This window comes from Mustela erminea, chromosome 10 (genome assembly GCF_009829155.1).
Source record: "Mustela erminea isolate mMusErm1 chromosome 10, mMusErm1.Pri, whole genome shotgun sequence".
NCBI lineage: Eukaryota > Metazoa > Chordata > Mammalia > Carnivora > Mustelidae > Mustela > Mustela erminea.
This window is the reverse complement of record NC_045623.1, coordinates 28,666,395-28,680,676: the sequence shown is the minus strand read 5'-3', so window position 1 is coordinate 28,680,676 and position 14,282 is coordinate 28,666,395. Positions and strand designations below refer to the sequence as shown.

At 41.2% G+C, this 14,282-nt stretch overlaps 1 long non-coding RNA gene across 1 annotated transcript in view; it reads left to right on the top strand.

The window, feature by feature from the left end:
• LOC116567476 overlaps positions 1 to 14,282 on the top strand; it is a 78,289-nt gene that overhangs the window by 37,951 nt on the left and 26,056 nt on the right. Inside the window, exon 5 of the long non-coding RNA XR_004276227.1 lies at positions 8,776 to 9,070. This is a non-coding gene — a long non-coding RNA (uncharacterized LOC116567476). The remainder of the gene's footprint in view (positions 1 to 8,775; positions 9,071 to 14,282) is intronic.

Below are 14,282 nucleotides of genomic sequence, written 5' to 3'. Positions count from 1 at the left end.
GAGATCACAACTAACACCAAAGAAATACAAACTATTATAAGAACATACTATGAGCAACTCTACGCCAATAAATTTGACAATCTGGAAGAAATGGATGCATTCCTAGAAACATATAAACTACCACAACTGAACCAGGAAGAAATAGAAAGCCTGAACAGACCCATAACCAGTAAGGAGATTGATACAGTCATTAAAAATCTCCAAACAAACAAAAGCCCAGGGCCAGACGGCTTCCCGGGGGAATTCTACCAAACATTTAAAGAAGAACTAATTCCTATTCTCCTGAAACTGTTCCAAAAAATAGAAATGGAAGGAAAACTTCCAAACTCATTTTATGAGGCCAGCATCACCTTGATCCTAAAACCAGACAAGGATCCCACCAAAAAAGAGAGCTATAGACCGATATCCTTGATGAACACAGATGCGAAAATACTCAACAAAATACTAGCCAATAGGATTCAACAGTACATTAAAAAGATTATTCACCACGACCAAGTGGGATTTATTCCAGGGCTGCAAGGTTGGTTCAACATCCGCAAATCAGTCAATGTGATACAACACATCAATAAAAGAAAGAACAAGAACCATATGATACTCTCAATAGATGCTGAAAAAGCATTTGATAAAGTACAGCATCCCTTCCTGATCAAAACTCTTCAAAGTGTAGGGATAGAGGGCACATACCTCAATATCATCAAAGCCATCTATGAAAAACCCACCGCAAATATCATTCTCAATGGAGAAAACCTGAAAGCTTTTCCGCTAAGGTCAGGAACACGGCAGGGATGTCCATTATCACCACTGCTATTCAACATAGTACTAGAGGTCCTAGCCTCAGCAATCAGACAACAAAAGGAAATTAAAGGCATCCAAATCGGCAAAGAAGAAGTCAAATTATCACTCTTCGCAGATGATATGATATTATATGTGGAAAACCCAAAAGACTCCACTCCAAAACTGCTAGAACTTATACAGGAATTCAGTAAAGTGTCAGGATATAAAATCAATGCACAGAAATCAGTTGCATTTCTCTACACCAACAGCAAGACAGAAGAAAGAGAAATTAAGGAGTCAATCCCGTTTACAATTGCACCCAAAACCATAAGATACCTAGGAATAAACCTAACCAAAGAGACACAGAATCTATACTCAGAAAACTATAAAGTACTCATGAAAGAAATTGAGGAAGACACAAAGAAATGGAAAAATGTTCCATGCTCCTGGATTGGAAGAATAAATATTGTGAAAATGTCTATGCTACCTAAAGCAATCTACACATTTAATGCAATTCCTATCAAAGTACCATCCATCTTTTTCAAAGAAATGGAACAAATAATGCTAAAATTTATATGGAACCAGAAAAGACCTCGAATAGCCAAAGGGATATTGAAAAAGAAAGCCAACGTTGGTGGCATCAGAATTCCGGACTTCAAGCTCTATTACAAAGCTGTCGTCATCAAGACAGCATGGTACTGGCACAAAAACAGACACATAGATCAATGGAACAGAATAGAGAGCCCAGAAATAGACCCTCAACACTATGGTCAACTAATCTTCGACAAAGCAGGAAAGAATGTCCAATGGCAAAAAGACAGCCTCTTCAATAAATGGTGCTGGGAAAATTGGACAGCCACATGCAGAAAAATGAAATTGGACCATTTCCTTACACCACACACAAAAATAGACTCAAAATGGATGAAGGACCTCAATGTGCGAAAGGAATCCATCAAAATCCTTGAGGAGAACACGGGCAGCAACCTCTTTGACCTCAACCGCAGCAACATCTTCCTAGGAACAACGCAAAAGGCAAGGGAAGCAAGGGCAAAAATGAACTATTGGGATTTCATCAAGATCAAAAGCTTTTGCACAGCAAAGGAAACAGTTAACAAAATCAAAAGACAACTGACAGAATGGGAGAAGATATTTGCAAACGACATATCAGATAAAGGACTAGTGTCCAGAATCTATAAAGAACTTAGCAAACTCAACACCCAAAGAACAAATAATCCAATCAGGAAATGGGCAGAGGACATGAACAGACATTTCTGCAAAGAAGACATCCAGATGGCCAACAGACACATGAAAAAGTGCTCCGTATCACTCGGCATCAGGGAAATACAAATCAAAACCACAATGAGATATCACCTCACACCAGTCAGAATGGCTAAAATAAACAAGTCAGGAAATGACAGATGCTGGCGAGGATGCGGAGAAAGGGGAACCCTCCTACACTGTTGGTGGGAATGCAAGCTGGTGCAGCCACTCTGGAAAACAGCATGGAGGTTCCTCAAAATGTTGAAAATAGAACTGCCCTATGACCCAGCAATTGCACTATTGGGTATTTACCCTAAGGATACAAACGTAGTGATCCGAAGGGGCACATGCACTCGAATGTTTATAGCAGCAATGTCCACAATAGCCAAACTATGGAAAGAACCTAGATGTCCATCAACAGATGAATGGATCAAGAAGATGTGGTATATATACACAATGGAATACTATGCAGCCATCAAAAGAAATGAAATCTTGCCATTTGCGACAACATGGATGGAACTAGAGCGTATCATGCTTAGCGAAATAAGTCAAGCAGAGAAAGACAACTATCATATGATCTCCCTGATATGAGGAAGTGGTGATGCAACATGGGGGCTTAAGTGGGTAGGAGAAGAATCAATGAAACAAGATGGGATTGGGAGGGAGACAAACCATAAGTGACTTTTAGTCTCACAAAACAAAGTGAGGGTTGCTGGGGGGAGGGGGTTTGGGAGAAGGGGGTGGGATTATGGACATTGGGGAGGGTATGTGCTTTGGTGAGTGCTGTGAAGTGTGTAAACCTGGTGATTCACGGACCTGTACCCCTGGGGATAGAGTATTATGCCTCCATCAGAAAGGATGAATACCCAACTTTTGTAGCAACATGGACGGGACTGGAAGAGATTATGCTGAGTGAAATAAGTCAAGCAGAGAGAGTCAACTATCATATGGTTTCACTTATTTGTGGAGCATAACAAATAGCATGGAGGACATGGGGACTTAGAGTGGAGAAGGGAGTTGGGAGAAATTGGAAGGGGAAGTGAACCATGAGAGACTATGGACTCTGAAAAACAATCTGAGGGTTTTGAAGGGATGGGGGGTGGGAGGTTGGGGTACCAGGTGGTGGGTATTATAGAGGGCACGGATTGCATGGAGCACGGGGTGTGGTGCAAAAATAATGAATACTGTTATGCTGGAAATAAAAATAAATAAATAAATAAATAAATTTAAAAAAAAAAAAAAAAAGAAAATGATAAGAGAAGTAACAATAAATAAGTGAATACATACATACATACATACATACTTTGGGAACCAGCAGATAACTTAGTAGAGTTAGAGAACTTGCAGTGATAAATAAGGCACGGAGGAGTAAATAATCAAAGCACATTTAGGCACATTTTTGAGAGTAAGAATAAATTCAGAGATTCTCTTCAAGAGGGCAGAATGAGCTGCTGTCTGGGAAGTTACCAGTCCGACCTAAAAAAAATGAGTGTTTGTAAAAGTACCTTTTGGAGCACCATAACGAGAAAGGAAATCTCTAGTGCCAGGGGTGAAAACGGACCCCACGGTGGTAAAGGCATCTTGATGTGCTGTGATCTGTAAAGGTGGCTTGTCTGAAAGGCTGAAGGTGGGATGTAAGTCATTTCTATGTCAAAGAGAGATGCACACACACTGGGCTCCAGCATAGAGTCAGGAGAAATTCCATGTACTGATGTTGGGATAAGGCATAGCAGCACCCATATATGTTGCCACGCAGTATTATTATTGCCATGGCTTTCTAAATTATCTGTGTGCTTGATTTTGGTTACTGCCTTAATCCACAATTTGTTTAGGAAAAGAGCTGCCATCCTCCTTGGTGTGATCTCCTGTGAGGTGTGATGGGAATATGTTTCCTGGGGGCAGGGACACCCTATTTCTTCCTTGTGGTTGCCATAATGGCAACTGTGGTTTCCAGTCACAGAATGTTCTCTGACAGTCTTCAGAGTCAGAGGTCTGACTCTAGAAAACAGAACAGGCTCTGATGTTCTGAGAATGGGTGGGGTGGGGTGGGGGCAGGGCTGTTGTACCCTCTCAAGATAGCCTCTGGATACTATGACCCATTGCCAGTTCTACTGGATTCTTTGAAATAGTCACACAGTTCTCTGGCATACTCTAAGCATCCTCTCTTTGTGTTGCTTCTATTGTCGGTTTGTTCCCACTCATTTGATTTCTTACCTCTTCTACAAATTTCTCACTATTTGTTTTTCTGGCAATTTCACTCGCTTCACTCCACTCACTTCTTAGCTTTCCAGTGCAGTCTTGGATTTATTTTCATATTTATTCTCTAATTTCACTGGAGTTTTGCAAGGTGGGTAGGGTGAACTGGGTGTTTGGCTGGCTTTCATGGGGAAGACAACTCTCTCTGTTGTCTAGTTCATATCCCTGATTCTTTAAAACCCAAGGAAACTATATTATTTATTAAGGTTGCTCCCCAGTCACTGAATAAAAGTAAAATTGCTTTAAGTACTGAAGAATAGGGAACTATTGTTTTCTCTACACTTTCTTGATATTTCAGGATAGCCCTGATCCCTCAGGAGTAAACTCTAGAATATCACTGTATCCCTTTGTCTTAGAGATTCCATCTGCTAAACTGCTATGTCCCCCACACCTGCCGTCTTAGTGAGCTCCTTCAAGGATAGCTCACTGACCGTGACTTAAAGGTAATGTTGTCAGTTTAGCAAAGGGAGGGCTTCTGTAGTAACCTGTGAGACAACTTCGATTTGTATGACTGTGTAACACGACGTTTAAATATCTTTTTTCTGTCCAAATCCAGAGGAAGAAAAAAATTCAAAGACATTATTTAGAGAGCTTTAGAAGTGCTTTTTGGAATCAGGGAGCCTGGTGTATTTGATTCAAACCTGAAAAAAAAAATCTATAGATTGGAGACTAGCTGAAGTGACCTATGGCAGCAGAGCGGGGGGCTGCATTTGAGAAGGGACCGCTTTCTCCTGACAACAGTTCACGAGTTTCTATTTCCTAGGGACCAGATAAGCAATCTGTAGTAACAATGTCTGTTTTGGGTGATTTAAAAACCAAGCCTGAGAGGACTTCTGCAAGGACTGAAGGAACCTCAGCCAACACTGGCTGCCATGTTCTGTTCAGGTGGAGAAGCTGAGGGGAGCCATGATCTACAAGCCCAAGGGGGGAGGCTGCCCACATCATGTGTGCCACCTGAGCCTGTAGGAGAGAGGACTTCTTCTTCTTCTAAGATTTATTTATTTTAGAGAAAGAGAGAGAGGGTATGAACAGGGGAGGGATAAAGCGAGAGGGGGAATCTCAAGCAGACTCTGCACTGAACATGGAGCCCGACATGAGGATCCATATCATGACCCTGAGATCATGACCTGAGCTGAAACCAAGAGTCAGACACTCAACCAACTGAAACTCCCAGGCACCCCGGACTTTAAATCAAGGGTCTGAGGAAACCAACACAGATTACACTGGTGCCAATAAAGTGAAATTTCTGCATAGCATCTTTTTTCCTTCCTCCATGACCCCTTTATTCCTGGGGATGCCACTGGCCACCCACCGAGTGAGGCAAGTGGAATAGAATTCCACAAGCAAAGTTGCTTGTGCTCCCTTCCTCCACTATAGGCTTCCAATGTGAAACAGATGTAAACTGGGGGAATGGCAGAAGCTTGAAATCTAAATGCAGTGCCGAACTTGGAATATCACATGGTACTTGGTAATTTACTTATCAATAGGTCCTAGAGATTCACGTGTCCAGAGGACATTTTCATAGCCAAGAGAGTCCAGAGAATCTTTGGGACTTCAGGAAACTTGAAGTTTCTTAGAAACAAAGAGAATTAAAGAATCACGTGTTGCTTTATGAGTGCATCTTTCTTGTTATCTGAATGTCTTACTTGTTCAAAGCAGTACTATTACCCACAGACAGAGACACAAACCCTGCCCTGCTCACTCTGCTGTGAGCCCTCTACTCCCTGTGGTGGAATTTTCTTAGACACAGTTGAGGGCGTGGTAATCTGGGGTCTTAGTCCCACCATGTTCGGTTGTCACAGCTCTGAATTTTTTTCTGTTACCTGGTGATTTGTCATTCTCATTAGTTCAGGAACCTAAAATAATTTGTCATTTTTCTAACATTAAACCCTAGAGGGAAGGAAAAGGGGAACTTCAGTGGTTTTTAAAGTAAGTTCCCTGGGCTGGCAGCAACAACATTACCTGGGAACATTTCATAAATGCAAGTTCTGTGATCGACTTAATAAGAAAAGCTGTGCCTGAGATCCAACAATCCTTATTCTAACAAGCCCATTAGGTGGTTCTCCTAACACACTAAAGTCTGAGTGCCATAGATGCTCAACAGAACCTTATTTTATTAATCTGTATTATAATGTCAGTATTTCTAAAATTGTTTTACACTTAAGAACTGAGGGTTATTTTTTGGCACAGTAGAAACCATTTGGGAAAGCTACTGCATGTGATTCCTTTCTCATTTTGGATAATGTTATTAAAATACCACTTGGGTCCCTTGAGTACAGAATTTATGAAACATGCTGCTTGGACAGAGGTGAGACTCTGGAACTCTGAATTCTAGCCGAAGTGTCTCCCAGTGATTCAGCTGGAGCCCAGGGTCAGCAAGACCTGGTTTTGAGTCCCATTATTTGCTTCCTCCTAGTTGGATGACCTTGAGTAAATTATTCAAAAATTTTAAGCCTCGGTTTCATAAATGTTGACACTGGGTTGCCAATGAAAGGTCTAACCTTAAAATGACAGTTGAAAGGATGAAATGCTCTTCTATATATTTAATGTGAGTAAAGCACTGAATTCAGTACCTGATTGCAAACAGGCTTTCAATAGATGGCAGTAGTTAGTACTGTAACTGGGATGTCCTCCACACAGCTTGGGCTGTACCTCAGGTGTCCCAGTCTTTCTTCAGTAAAGAAGGCTTGCCACAGACCCACCACTATCCAAGAGGTCCAGAAGTCCCATAGTTTATTCCACTCCAAGTCCAAAACTGTCCCAGAGTTTTCCAGAACTCATGAGGATCTTCATTTGGAGGTTGACCCAATTTTCTTCTGTAATTGTGTGTGTGTGTGTGAGAGAGAGAGAGAGAGAGAGAGAAAGAAGGAGGGAGACAGAGAGAGGCTGAGCAGAAGCCAATCTCAGTGAGAAGTCTGAAAATAGAAACTGAGCAATTTCTTGCCCTTCTCAGCAGCTGTGAATGTTAGAGAGATACAGTCCTCTGCTAGACTTTGAGGACAGGCCATCCCCAAATTAGCTTATTTTCTAATAATAAGTATTACCAAACAAAACACTTAGTTTCTCAGTCTAAAAGCATCTGCATTCTAGTTAATTATTACAGAGTTTACTCCTAAAATAAGAAGTATAAATTACATTGTATTTGGGTTACTAAATGGGCCATTTCGGTGATTTTCTCAGGACAAAGAAAGTATTCAGCTTTTCTGTGTGAGAAAAAAATTGCCTCCAACTTGAAAAGGAGTCTTTCTAGTTTCTATCAGTCCCATCAAAGTTAAGAAAGGTAACAAGCTAGTAGAGTAATTCAGAACAATGGGTTGAAAACACCTGTCATCAAATCCTAGCTCTGCCTCATGCAACTTGTTGGGTGCGGGAAAGTTGTTCACCCTGCATCATTGACAAAGTGGGGAGAGCGGGAAGGGCATCTCCTTCATTGTCGTTGGGAGGGTGATATGAGAAACCAGAAGTAAAGCATGTAGCTTGATGTCTAGCACGTGGATAGACTCTCATGGTTTTAGCTATTGCGTTGGGTCTTCTGAGAAGCAGACATAGAGATAGGATTAAATGAAGTAGAGATTAATTGGGAGATATAGATGTGAGGGAGAAAGAGGAGGAAAGGGGAGCCCATCTGACGCCTGAGAAAGGAAGAAAAGGACAGACTAGGCAGGAGAATCTCGGACTACAGCTCAGTTCAAAGGGAGCTCAGGCCAGGCTAAGGGAAAGTCTTCAAACCATGCTTCTCCTTTGGAGGCGTGCTGCCTCATCAAGGAATAGGTCAAGCCTAGTACACTGCCATGCTTTGTCAGGGTCATGAAATCGGCCAGGGGAAGCGTGGCTTAGGCACAAATGTGATAGTGGATCTAAAAGAGTGATACCTGGGGCTATCAATCAACTATGCTTTCTGAAGGATGAGTGCCTAACATTCTCCTGGCCACCACAGTTGTTTTGGTTGTTACTTAGGAGAGGTGAGAACGGCCTCAGACAACCATGCGTTCTAGGCCCTGCATGAGAGAAGGGGTCCCGGGGTGAAGAGAGGGCTGCAGGCCAATCCCTGCTCCAGTCGCTAAGCTGTGTACCTTTAAGGATACTAGCATATATGTGTGCATACGTGTGCATCAAGTACAGGAGTGGGGCTCTTGGACAGGACTCCATGGGGACCTGGCAAGGTAAACCAGGAAGCTGTCAGCCTCGCCTTAACTTACTCTCTGGAGGAAGGGGCAGGGTCTGGAGGATCCCTTACAACCAAAAATGTGAGTTTTGGTAATTAATCATTTGAATATAAGAGTGTCTCTTCTATTGAAAGCAATCAAACTCATCACCTAGTGAAAGGGGTCAAGTTCCAAAGACTTCATTTATCTCAGCTCCTTTGTACTCAGCAGTGTCTGTGCAAATTGCTTATAAAGTGAAAGGCATGGGGGAAAAGGCACACGGAAGGCTTCTGAGGAAAGCTTTGTTTTAACTCTAGGCATTTTCTCCATTTATTATCAGAGGGAACTATATCAAATATTCCCGAGCTGGAAACAATGATTAAAAGCACCCTTTTTATTTGATTCTGAAAAACAAAAGAATGTAAGCTGTTCCCAAAAGAAAAAGAAAAAAAAAAATCAACCCCGTACCGGGCCTCCCAACCCAGAGGCAGTGAACGGAACAGATACGACGACGAGGAGACCCTGGGCGCCAGCTGTGAGCACCTTGAGCAGGTTCATCCCGGCTGGGTCCACACCTCGGTGATGAATTAGTTAACAGTCTACATAATCTTCACGCGTTGCAGCTAAGATTTCAGGTATTTTAAATCTAAATGAAGGCACTTTGCTTATCCTGTGTAAATGGAACTTACAAACAGAACTGCAATTTCGTTTAATAGCTATAAACCATTACTCTAATGGTTTGACAAATACCTATGAGGATAGACTGCAATATTTCATCCAAGAAGGAACGGAATATTAAATAAATGTAACCTCCCAATGGGTTCTACTTTAACCCCCTACTAATTTTGGAGGGTGGATTTAAAAGCTGAAAGCATTTCCGAGTAAATGTTAGAGATGGCTGCAGCAGGTTCTGTGGTGAAGATTAGCACTTTATCCCGGTAATCACAAATCCTCTTTTCATCTTCCATTATCACTTCAAACTCATCATTGGAAAGTGCAGAACTTAACTCAGAAGTTGGAAACGCCATTGCCTCGTGTCTAACATCCTGCTGGGGGATGGAAGCAATTAACTAATTTCTCTGCTCATGCTTACTATTTTCCTGGGAACAACAACAACAACAACGACAAAAAAAAAAAAAACAACCAAAAAAAAAAACCCTAACCTTACATTTACAGACCCCATCTAGGTTGATATCAATGGAGTCCAAAGTGCATGCCTGAGTAAAATGGAAAGATGAGTCACCCTTCTGTAGTCAGAGAATATATCAAAGGGACCAACTCTTGCCTCAAAGAATAAGGCATCACCAGGGGACTTTCAAATAAGAGGCCTTGTAAGTTGGAAAATGTGAATGGTGTCTAGAAAAAAAAAATAGTTTCTATAATTATCTTCTGTAATTAAAGATACTTTTGATGTTGCCTGATGTGGAGAGTGAGAGAAAAATAGGACAATGCCCTAGGGACAATGTGTTCAAGGAGAAATGTGATAAGAAAAGGGACAGTTTTCATGCTGAGCACAATACAGATTGAGCTTCATTTGATTCATAAACTTTTTATCTTCTGAAGATATATGACTTAGAGGCACCACAAATGAACTTTTATCCTGATGATCAGGGCAAACATCTGGGGGACCCACAGAATTGATCACATTGGTAATGACCCGAGCAAAATAATAGCAGCTACAAACCCTTCAGTTATAACTGACTTAAAACAAAAAACAAAAAACAAGAAAAAACCTGACTCTGCTTGTAATGGCTGCTTTCATTCTGTAGTTTTGTTTTGTGTTTGAAAAGAGGGGGAAAAAATGTGCTGAAAGCCTCCGATTACCATAATAGCAATTACCAGAAAACCAATCAAAAGGCAATTGGATTTTTAGAAAAGTGTGACTTATCAATTTATCCAATAGAGTTTTTCATTTTTTTTTCTTTTCCAGCTAATTGGATGGTGCTAAAAAAAAAAAAAAAAAAAAAAGTCATTTCACAAGAACACAGATTTTTACTAACAGAGTAGCCTGAGAAGCCAGACTGAGGCAGATCTCAGTGAGGGAGAGACCCATCCATCCCCCGACCCTTGCCACTTGCCAGACTCACTAATATTCGGCTGCTGCACCTGCAGCGTCGCCAGAAACTGCTGTGAGGAGACCTGTTTCCAACCACAGAGCAGGCGTGGGGTGCGGCACTGCGTTCTGATGAAAAAATAACATCTCTGTGAGTTTTCCAAATTGTACAAAGTTGCTTCAAATGGCAGGAAAAGGATACAAATACATATAATGAGCTGATCTGAGGCATAAATTAGCCCCCTTCGTCGCGTGAAAAAAAAGTATGTGAAGCCCAAGCCTCTGTCCTTCTCTTGACTCTTTCCCCAACCCCATACACCTAAGCTCAAGAGCACAACCCATGTGTCTGCCGACCGAATGGCAGCCACCACCCAGGAGCCCCGTGTGTGGTGTATGGATGCACGTGTGTGTGTATATACGTGTGGGAGTGTATAAATATACTCAGGTTTTGAAACCGTTTTCCTCACATTGGGAGCTCGAGAGGCGTGTGAGCACACATGCACACGCTTGCGCTCTCTCTCTCTCTCTCACACACACACACACCCCCCCCACACACAGAAGTTTGGAATGGACAGTGTGGACAAATTCCCACTCTTCATTACAGTATTCACAGGTGTAATTCCTAATAGTGAGTTTTCCCAGAGAGGATGGGTTGTGTACCTGCAAGTTAGCTACATTAAGAGGAAAAAAGAAAAAGCAGCCTCTGCTCTATTGAAACTTGCTTTTTATTGGAAAGATGCTGAAGGCAGAAGTGTACAATTGCTTGCCTTTCAATATTCCATTTGCAAGAACATCTTTTCATTGATCTCTGTCTATATGTCCTGAAAGTATGTGGTGTTAATTTGTTTTTTGAGATATAGATCACATAGTGTTACCAACACTTAACGCTTCCCATTAAGGTTCTTGTAATGTAGTCTATTTTGACTTCTTTTGCAGCAAACTCATATCTACTGTTGTAGACAGAACTCTGTACAAATCCAGTCCAAACCAAACCAAACCAAACAACCCAGTTCCTATGAAGGCCAAAGTTCAAGTACTTCCCATGGCAGTTTATTTCCCAATGGAAATAAGCTTTGTCGTGATGTGTGTGGATACTTTAGAAGTCACTGAGAGGTAGTTTTACGGACAACTTCATGGTGACAGATTTGCTTCTCATTCTCTGAATGCCAAAGAAAGATGGAATTTTCACACTGATGTGTTTTGCTAAATTTTTAAAAATGTGGCCAAGTTTTTAAAATTAAAATGTGACCACCCCATCTAATCAAATACAACAGGTTTTAGTAGATAAAAAGGACTTTTCAAGTTCATTTGCAAGTGCTACTGCTTTTGAGTGTTTCCACTGTGCTCTCAGCCCATGAATGGAGAAATTAACACTGTTGCATAGCATCCTCTTAAAGAACCACCCAAATGTGTGTTGCCCTGTTTCATATTGATGTAGAAATGAAGGATCAGGGATTTTTGGTGGCTCACCCAGAGTTAGGACAGATAACAATGCCAGCCCACTGGCTCAGTATTTATTCAAAATAATTCTGAATGCTTCAGGTAAAAGAAGGTCATGGTTTTAAATCTCAGTGGGCTGATAAAACAGGCATTACACTGAGGGTTTATATTATGATTTCCATGGCACAAGGACTTCATATGCATAAAGTGTTATTTTCTGACATTATGTAGCTTGATTTATTTTTATGGTAAGTCCATTGTAGGGTTTGATACATATTTAAACAAGAAAAAGGAAATTAAATCTTAAAAGATCATTTATATAAGATTAGAGAAGCTATCCTAAATACACACATGTGAATAAGGGAAATGTTAACTAAACTGCATTTCATATCTGAGTCGTATTCTCTTCCTGATCTTTTCTGTCTGAATGAAAAGTTTTTCAATCACTATGTTTTTACTGAGGAACAAAGGCATTTGGCTCATTCTTTTCAGTAGGTCCTGAAATGCTGGTGATGCTAGACTATGTGAGAAATAGTCAATTTGTTTAAAGATATCCAAGGAAGGTCATGATGTTTAAGAGCTTTAGAGGTACCCAATGGATATGGACACTTTACAAAAACTTTATTTTTTTTCTTTTCGTCAAATTGCACATGTCTCAGACTTTCAGAGCAAAGATTCACAGAGCAAATGATTCTCTTTTTGGTTACCTACACCCCTCGCTGTCTCCCACTTTCAGCTACCCTAAGTCCTGCCCTGGCTGGCCTAGAGACTCCTGAAAGGTCGGCACACATTTAATGCATTAGTTCTGGTCCTTCCAAACTGGTTGGGAATCCTAGCTCTATTTGATAAGCAGGACTGATGATCTTCTAGGGTGCAGGCCATAGAGTCTACATGAGAGCCTGCCCCTTGAGAACAAGTACTGCTTGACTCTTTCTGGACCCTTTGTCTACATTTTCCTGAACGATGATGTTTATTTTGTCATCTCAACATTGTGGTCATGTGATGGGCCTACCCGGCAATTCTAGGGAAGGAACCAGCAATAGTATGGGAAACTTCCTTCCTGATTTTTTTAATATTTGGGATTTTGACTATATTTGCAGTAAGGAGTTATAGATTGTGGTCATAGAATGGTGGCAGAGAAGTTAGGATAATGAATTTGGAAATAAAATTTTTATTTTTTCTTTCTTTCTTTGCCTTTGTTTTTTAGAGACTGTTTTCAGTGATCAAAAATAATTTTTTTTCCAGTGAACATTAAAGGTGTATCTCCATGAGACCCCCAAACATGTTGACGCTTGGAAAATAGTGGTTGAATAAGGTGACAAATATTCTAGATGCTTCTGCATCAGTGCAGAGGAGACATACAGAAAAGAACACATCATACCTCCGCGCACATCAGCACAACCTCTCACTTCCTGGGTCTCTAGGGCACCGTCACTCTCTTAGGGCCGAAGGGTCACACGTCAAAGTCTTGCTGGACTTTCCTCCATCCTTCCTGTCATCAGCCTATTGATCACTCCTCTCTATTCTCTCCACCACTACTCAGCCCTTGCCTCATCACCTCCTGGCCTTATGTCCTGGTTTCTCGCCCTTTTCCAGGTCTGCATTCAATACCCCTGCACACACACTGGAGATGGACCTGCATCCCCCATACTCAATTTGACATTCAAGAATCCCCAACATCTATGTCACTTTTGCCTTGCTGGCCATATCTCCTTGTTGCCCGTCCGTCTGGTCACCTGACTGCCTCCTCATCTTACTTTTTCTTAATACATATTGTTCTCAGTCCTGATTTATTGTCATTCATAATCTTTCCTACCCATAAAGCACTCATACAACCAATATTTATTAAATGCTTAAGACATTTAGGAAGTATGCTGGAAGCTGGGGACATATAGTGAGCCAGACAAATCCAACTTCTAACCCCAAAAAGCCTGTTATCCAGTTTCCTCCCTCTGTTAGTCTCAGTCCTGTTCACACTACTTACCCATCCAAGGTCCTCACTGCCTTCCTTCCCTCCAGCTTACAGAAAAACAACATTTCTTTGCATTTCCTCAGCATTTACTGTTCTTATCTCATATTTTGACAATTGGTTCATTCAGTCAACAAACTTTTTTTTTTAAGGCACTCAATTCTTGCCAGAGACTTTGCTATTTTCCATGGATATATAACATTGTAAAATACACAATTTCTTACTTTGAGCCACTTACAATATTTACATAGCTGACAATAGTAACAGATGGTGGCCGTATAACAGGGGCGAAGAGTGCATGTCCCTACAGAGCTGGTGCACTGAGAGTCATCTCTACATGGTTATCATTTTAGTACTACCTACGGACACACAGCAGGCAGCAGAG